Below are 8,652 nucleotides of genomic sequence, written 5' to 3' on the forward strand. Positions count from 1 at the left end.
TCATATTAGGGATATTTATGAATTACCTGTTCAATATCAGATACCAGAAGACAGGTTCCGCATTGAAATGTAGCTCAATAATGGACTAAATGAGCCTAATGTTACATATAGTCCAAGGACCTTACATGTTCTGTTTAGAGGGGAATTGGCTCTGACATCCAAAAATGCCCAAAACATGAATCAATTCTCCATTGCAGAACAGTTCTAGAAACAAAAAGCCCTCTACTTTCATATCAAACAAATTTTTCAAATGCTAAATATACTCACTGTTAACCAGTTATAAAACAGTTGTAGCCGACAGTATTTTTCAGTGACAACATGTTTGAGGTGTCCATCTTCCATTTACAAAACAGGTGTTCGGAGACGCAAATAGCTAATTATCACTGTCTTCCGTCTGTTTTCTGTAAACAAGCACTGTACCATGGAAATACAGTGCATTCGGAAAGTATTCAGACTCCTTCACTTTTTCCACAATTTGTTATTATAAAATGTACATTATAAAAATAAATCCTCAATCTACACACAATACCCCGTAATGACAAAGCAAAAAAAGGTTTGTAAAAACGTTGGCAAAAGTATTCAAAATAAACTTAAATATCACATTTACATAAGTATTCAGACCCTTTACTCAGTACTTTGTTGAAGCACCTTTGGCAGTGATTATAGCCTCAAGTCTTCTTGGGTATGACGTTCAAGTTTGGCACACCTGTTTTTGGAGAGTTTCTCCCATTCTTCTCTGCAGATCATCAAGCTGTCAGGTTGGGAGCGTCGCTGCACAGCTGTTTTCAGGTCTCTCTGGAGATGTTCGATCGGGTTCAAGTACGGACTCAGGCTGGGCTACTCAAGGACATTGAGACTTGTCCCGGAGCCACTACTGTGTTGTCTTGGCTGTGTGCTTAGGGTCTTTGTTCTGTTTGAAGGTGAACCTTTGCCCCAGTCTGAGGTCCTGAGCACCCTGGTGCAGGTCTTCATCAAGGAACCCTACTTTGCGCCGTTGATCTTTCCCTCAATCCTGACCAGTCTCTCAGTCCCTGCCGCTGAAAAAGATCCCCACAGGATGATGCTGCCACCATGCTTCACCGTAAGGATGGTGCCAGGTTTCCTCCAGACCTGTTGATTGGCATTTTGGCCAAAGAGTTCAATCTTGGTTTCATCAGACCAGATAATCTTGTTTCTCATAGAGTCCTTTAGGTGACTTTTGGCATGCTCCAAGCATGTTGTCATGTGCCTTTTACTGAGGAGTGGCTTCCGCTTGGCCACTACCATAAAGGCCTGATTGGTGGAGTTCTGCAGAGATGTTATGGTTGTACTTTTGGAACGTTCTCCCAACTCCACAGAGGAACCATGGAGCTCTGTCAGAGTGACCTTCGGGTTCTTGGTCACCTCACTGACCAAGAACCTTCTCCCCCAATTGCGCAGTTTGGCAGGGCGGCCAGCTCTAAGGAAGAGTCTTGGTTGTTCCAAACTTCATCCATTTAGGAATGATGGAGGCCACTGTGATGGATGATGGAGGACCTGAGCACTAGGACCATGCCTCAGGACTACCTGGCATGATGACACCTTGCTGTCCCCAGTCCACCTGGCTGTGCTGCTGCTCCAGTTTCAAATGTTCTGCCTGCGGCTATGGAATCCTGACCTGTTCAACGGACGTGCTACCTGTCCCAGACCTGCTGTTTTCAACTCTCTAGAGACAGCAGGAGTCAGCTATGAAAAGCCAACTGACATTTACTCCTGAGGTGCTGACTTGCTGCACCCTCGACAACTACTGTGATTATTATTATTTGACCATGCTGGTGATTTATGAACATTAGAACATCTTGGCCATGTTCTGTTATAATCTCCACCCGGCACAGCCAGAAGAGGACTGGCCACCCCTCATAGCCTGGTTCCTCTCTAGGTTTCTTCCTAGGTTTTGGCCTTTCTAGGGAGTTTTTCCTAGCTACAGTGCTTCTACACCTGCATTGCTTGCTGTTTGGGGTTTTAGGCTGGGTTTTTTGTACAGCACTTTGAGATATCAGCTGATGTACGAAGGGCTATATAAATACATTTGATTTGATTTGTTCTTGGGGACCTTCAATGCTGCAGAATTCTTTTGGTACCCTTCTGCAGATCTGTGCCTTAACACAATACTATCTCAGAGCTCTACGGACAATTCCTTCGACCTGATGGCTTGGATTTTGCTCTGACATGCACTGTCAACCGTGGGACCTTATATAGACAGGTGTGTGCCCTTCCAAATCATGTCCAATCAATTGAATCTACCACAGGTGGACTCCAATGAAGTTGTAGAAACATTTTAAGGATGATCAATGGAAACAGGATGCACCTGAGCTCAATTTCGAGTCTCATAGCAAAGGGTCTAAATTCTCATGTAAAAAAGGGAGCTTTGTTAAAAAAAAACGTAATGTCTAAACCCGTTTTCGCTTTATCATTATGGGGTTGTGTGTAGATTGAGGGAACATTTTTATTTAATCAATTTTAGAATAAGGCTATAACGTAACAAAAAGTGGAAAAGGTTAGGGGTCTGAATACTTTCCAAATGCATTTTTTTTGTATTTCTCGCTAATATGAAAGATACATTCCTTGTTTCCAAAACTGTAACAGGCGATGTGTTCTAACGTCCAGAACGAGTGTCGAGGCTCTTAAGAAAACTCTCCCAGCCAGAAGATACTATCGTCAATAGGCACTAAAGGTAGTTAGCTACCGTCTAAGAATGGGTTAAATGAAATGTAATTCTATGGTGAGTATGCAAGCACACCGTAGTCAAAATTAGTAGCTATTCTACTGCCCCAATTATGACATATCCTATGTATAGTGTTAGAGTTGCGTCAATTCTAATCTGGTATCAGGATAAATATGACAATGAGTCACCGATTGTATACTATGTATTTTTTATTAGCTAAACAATAAGTGGTAAATGCAATTTTGGTATATACGGGTTCTCTGTCCCACCTCGCAGGGCAAACAGAGAACTGACTTGTTCCTGAGAAAGATATTATAATATACTCTGATGACAGAAGTAGTTCCTGCTTCCGAGCCGGCCTGTCAGAGTAGAGACTGGGCGTGTTTTAGACTCACCCAGCTTATCGTTGATTGTTGGCGCAGAGGCTGGTCCCAGCCCCCAAAGCGCTTCAGTTGATAGATGTAACTGTTGCTGTGAAGAATATCTATGCGCTCATGCTCGATACCGTTATCTCTCACCTGGCTCCTGTTATCTAACAAAATACCGTTTGTTCTCGCAACACTACGTTCTGAATGTTCCCCCCAACTCATTGCACAGTTCCTGTCTTCATGTTATTCTGTATTTTGCCATCATGATTTCAAGTCAGCTATGTTGCATAACACATACATACTTCCACACAAGCCAACAGCAGATAATATTCAATCACATATATGGTAATGGGCTATAGTGCATAACACAGAATCCTCATAATAGGGTAATGTGGGGTAAAAGTCAGCCCTAAGAACAATGCCCAATTACTGGCACTTAAAAGCAAAGTTTGGTAAAAATGTGGTATGTGGATGATGGTCATGCATAGGCAAACAAACTATGAAGCCAAAAAAGTGTCTACAGTTGATACTTTTTTAGTTAATGACATGTTTTCAGAAAATGTGTTTTTCCCAAGTACTGGGGTAACTGCTGGATTATTAGCTAATTTAAAATGTATATCTGTGGATCAAGAGGCTGCTGAGGGAACAGCTGCTCATAAAAATGGCCAGAATGGCCAGAACGGAGCACATGGCCAGAATGGGCAAAATGGCCAGAATGGCCAGAACGGAGCACATGGAATAGCATCAAAATAACTGGAAACCATGTGTTTGAAGTACACTACCATTCAAAAGTTTGGGGTCACTTAGAAATATCCTTGTTTTTGTCCTTTAAAATAACATACAGTTGATCAGAAATACAGTGTAGACATTGTTAATGTTGTAAATGATTATTGTAGCTGGAAACAGTTTATTATTAGTTTTTATGGAATATCTACATAGGCGTACAGAGGCCCATTATCAGCAACCATCACTCCTGTGTTCCAATGGCACGTTGTGTTAGCTAATCAAAGTTTATCATTTTAAAAGGCAAATTAATAATTAATAAGCCCTTTTGCCATTATGTTAGCAGAGCTGAAAACTGTTGTCCTGATTAAAGAAGCAATAAAACTGGCCTTCTTTAGACTAGTTGATATCTGGGGCATCAGCATTCGTGGGTTTAATTACTGGCTCAAAATGGCCAGAAACAAAGACCTTTATTCTGAAACTTGTCAGTCTATTCTTGTTCTGAGAAATGAAGGCTATCCCATGTGAGAAATTGCCAAGAAACTGAAGATCTCGTACAACGCTGTGTACAGCTCCCTTCACAGAACAGCACAAACTGGCTCTAACCAGAATAGAAAGAGTGGGAGGCCCAGGTGCACAACTGCATAAGAGGACAAGTACATTAGAATGTCGGGATGCTGGCCTTCTAGGCAGAGTTGCAAAGAAAAAGGCATCTCTCAGACTGGCCAATATTTTAAAAAAAAGATTAAGATGGATAAAAGAACAGAAACTGGACAGAGGAACTCTGCCTAGAAGGCCAGCATCCCGGAGTCGCCTCTTCACTGTTGATGTTGAGACTAGTGTTTTGCAGGTACTATTTCAATGAAGCTGCCAGTTGAGGAGCTTCTGTTTCTCAAATTACTGTCAGATATAGAGTTGAAATGTATTCAATTTTGAGTTTGCATCACAATATTACACTTTACATACAGTACCAGTGAAAAGTTTGGATACACCAACTCATTCAAGGGTTTTTCATTATTTTTTACTCTTTTCTACATTGTAGAATAAGTGAAGGCATCAAAACTAGGAATAATACATGAAACATGTAGTAACCGAAAAAAAAGTATTAAACAAATAAATAATATGTTATATTTGAGGTTCTTCAAAGTAGCCACTCTTTGCCTTGACAGCTTTGCACACTCTTGGCATTCTCTCAACCAGCATCACCTGGAATGTTTTTACAACAGTCTTGAAGGAGTTCCTACACACTCTGAGCACTTGTTGGCTGCTTTACCTTCACTCTGCAGTCCGACCCATCTCAAACCATCTCAATTGGGTTGAGGTTGGTTGATTGTGGAGGCCAGGTCATCTGATGCAGCACCATCCTTCTTGGTCAAATAGCCCTTACACAGCCTGGAGGTGTGTTTTGGGTCATTACCCTGTTGGAAAACAAATAAGCACCAACCAGATGGGATGGCATATTGCTGCAGATTGCTGTGGTAGCCATGCTGGTTAAGTGTGCCTTGAATTCTAAATAAATCACAGACAGTGTCACCAGCAAAGCACTCACCCCCCCATCACACCTCCTCCTCCATGCTTCACGGTTAGCATGATGGCGCTGACATAGATGGTCACCTCGCTAAGAGTCCTTAGGAAACTATGCAGTATTTTTGTTTTTCCACTGTCGGAACTAGAAGCACAAGCATTTTACTACACTCGCATTAACATCTGTTAACCATGTGTATGTGACCAATAAAATTTGATTTGGCATGTGGAGATCATCCTTTAATCTACTCTGCATCTCACAAAGACACAGCGGTTGGACTCATCAGACCAAAGGACAGATTTCCATTGCTTATGTTTCTTGGCCCAAGCAAGTCTCTTCCTCTTATTGGTGTCCTTTAGTAGTGGTTTCTTTGCAGCAATTCGACCATGAAGGCCTGATTCACGCAGTGTCCTCTGAACAGTTGATGTTGAGATGTGTCTGTTACTTAGGCTGCAGTTTGAGGTGGTTAACTCTAATGAACCTATCCTCTGCAGCAGAGGTAACTCTGGGTCTTCCTTTCCTGTGGCGGTCCTCATAAGAGCAAGTTTCTTGATATCATTTGATGGTTTTTGCGACTGCACTTAAAGAAACTTTCAAAGTTCCTGACATTTTCCGAACTGTCTGATCATGTCTTAAAGTAATGATGGAGTGTCATTTCTCTTTACTTATTTGAGCTGTTCATGCCATAATATGGACTTGGTCTTTTACCAAATAGGGCTATCTTCTGTATACCACCCCTACCTTGTCACAACACAACTGATTGGCTCAAACACATTAAGAAGTAAAGAAATTCCACAAATGTGACCCGATTCAGGAAACTAGGCGTATGTTTCAAGTCAGGACTTCACAGAAGAGCGGTTTGAAAATATATATATTTTTAATAATAAACGTGTATGCCACAAGCCTTGTTGTTTAAGCCACAGAAAAAGAAGCTACCTTCCCAATAGCCATGATTGGCTGAGATAGTGAGCTGGACATGCTGAGAGAGGAATTCGGATTGGTCTGCCATAGAAGGCTTCTGTCTATTTGAGATCGTCAGTCTGTGTTGGTAATCCTGTCAAACGCGGCTTTTTAAAAATATATATTGTGTAGTGGAGCTGAGTAATTGTTGCTCTCCACTTTCTGGAAGATCAAGTTTTGAAATCAGTGGAATCAGAGTATGATAGCTAAAGAGATGGAGAAAACCACCTGTCTCTGGATTACATCTTCAAATTAAGGGCAACCGTGGCATGGCATTCCTGACAGGGAGACGCGTCCATCATGCATGACGTATACAGGTAAGATAGCTAGCTACATTTTCAGATATTATACGTTTTCTAAAGATTATAGAAAGTGGTTTCATTTCAAGCTAAAGTGTACTGTTAACTAGCTAAAGTTAGCTGGCTGGCTCCGTAGCTGACGTTATTCGTTTCCCAGAGCCATTTTCTGTTCTAGTTAGAGCCTAATGTTAGCTAGCTAATATTGAACATGGTTGGTTAAATCCCAGCACTTTGGCATTGTTGACACTGTTCATGGTTGTTTAACTAGTTAACGTTACCTGGCTTGCTCGTTAGCTAACGTGACGTGTGTACAACACCCGTTAAATATGGCCGGTGTCAGTAAACTTCTGCAAAAAAAGCATAATGAAAGAAACTCAGTGAAAAAAAAACAGTTTGCTGAAAATAAACAGTTGACAGTGAGAGGATGTTTATTTTTTTGCTGATATATATACATATATAAGTTCTGCCCCACTTGCCCTGAATGACGGTTCGCCACTGTCAGTAAGTATTAAAGCCTAATAGCACAATTTCAGCCAGTAGAGCTGATTCTCATATCATAAACCTTTTTCCTAATTTATGATCAGATGAAGCGTCGTGGCAGCTCAAGGACATCCCTACAGGGAACCTCCACAGTGATGTCACGGCCTGTCTCACAACAAGACTATAAACGTGTAATTACAATTACTTGGCCATCTTTTTTTACACAAATTACCCTCAAAGCACTCATTTGGATAAATTACTATCCAATGTAGGTCTACTGCTCAAAATATACAATATTTGATTACATCACACCAAGCCATAGTGTATGACTTTAATACATTTGATCAATGTCTTACTCAGAGGCTGCCTTACCATGGCAATTGGGGAAGGAAAAAGGGACAGGGCGTGAACAGTGTTACTGCAGAGTGGGGTGGACATAGTAACTCTGCCTGCATGCGATTCACAGCACATACTGTCCACATGGAACTTTAGATGCAGTGTAGCTCTGCCATGATCCTAATGTGGGGACCATGTGACCAAACTGGCAGATTGAACGAGGCCTTTGGATAATATGCATTTGGAAAGGATCCATCATCCATCCCAAAGCATCTAAATAATGGAGCAGATTGTCTAGTTTAAAACCATGCTGGAATTACCTCATATTTATGTCTTGCCACTGCGAGGATTTTTCATTTGTTTAATAAAATAATCACACACACACACCAAAACATAACACATCTTATCAGTACTATGTGCTAGTACACAAACATACAACCTGATAATTCTGATAAATGTTGAGCCATGACTGTATAGCCTATCTGAAGAGTTGAATGGGACAACACAAAAAGCCTCTGGGTCCTAATTTTCTGTCAGTAACACTCATCTGGAGCCTGTGTACCTCTCTCCGAATCTGCCTGCTGCAGCCACACTTCATTGAGTGAAGCTTGTTTCTTCAATGGCTCTACAGCCGCATACAGAGGCAGGTCAGTTTAGCACAGCAGCATTATGCTGACTCTCCTAACAGCCCTGAGCGGATATAGAACAGTGGGAATAGGATGTTTACTTGGCTTAAAGCTTTTTGTTTGACAGTATGCATCAATGACACATCATATACACAATATTAGGTGCTAGCATTACAGGACAAAATTCACCTGAACAAAAATAAACACAACATGTAAAGTGCTGGTCCCTGAAATAAAAGATCCCAGAAATGTTCCATATGCAAAAAGAGCTTATTTCAAACTTGTGCACAAATGTGTTAGCATCCCTGACAGTGAGCATTTCTTATTTTTCAAGATAATTCATCCACCTTAAAGGTGTGGCATTTCAAGAAGCTGATTAAACCGCATGATCATTACAAAGGTGCACCTTGTTCTGGGGACAAAGGCCACTAAAATGTTTTGTCACAACACAATGCCACAGATGTCTCAAGTTGAGGGAGTGTGCAATTGGCATGCTGCCTGCAGGAATGTCCACCAGAGCAAATGGCAGAGAATGTAATGTTTATTTTTCTACCATAAGTCATTTTAGAGAATTTGGCAGTATGTCCAACCTGCCTCATGACCAGCCCAGTAACTACGCCAGCCCAGGACCTCAACATCTGGCTTCTTCACC

The sequence above is a fragment of the Oncorhynchus nerka genome, linkage group LG13 (genome assembly GCF_034236695.1).
Source record: "Oncorhynchus nerka isolate Pitt River linkage group LG13, Oner_Uvic_2.0, whole genome shotgun sequence".
Lineage (NCBI taxonomy): Eukaryota > Metazoa > Chordata > Actinopteri > Salmoniformes > Salmonidae > Oncorhynchus > Oncorhynchus nerka.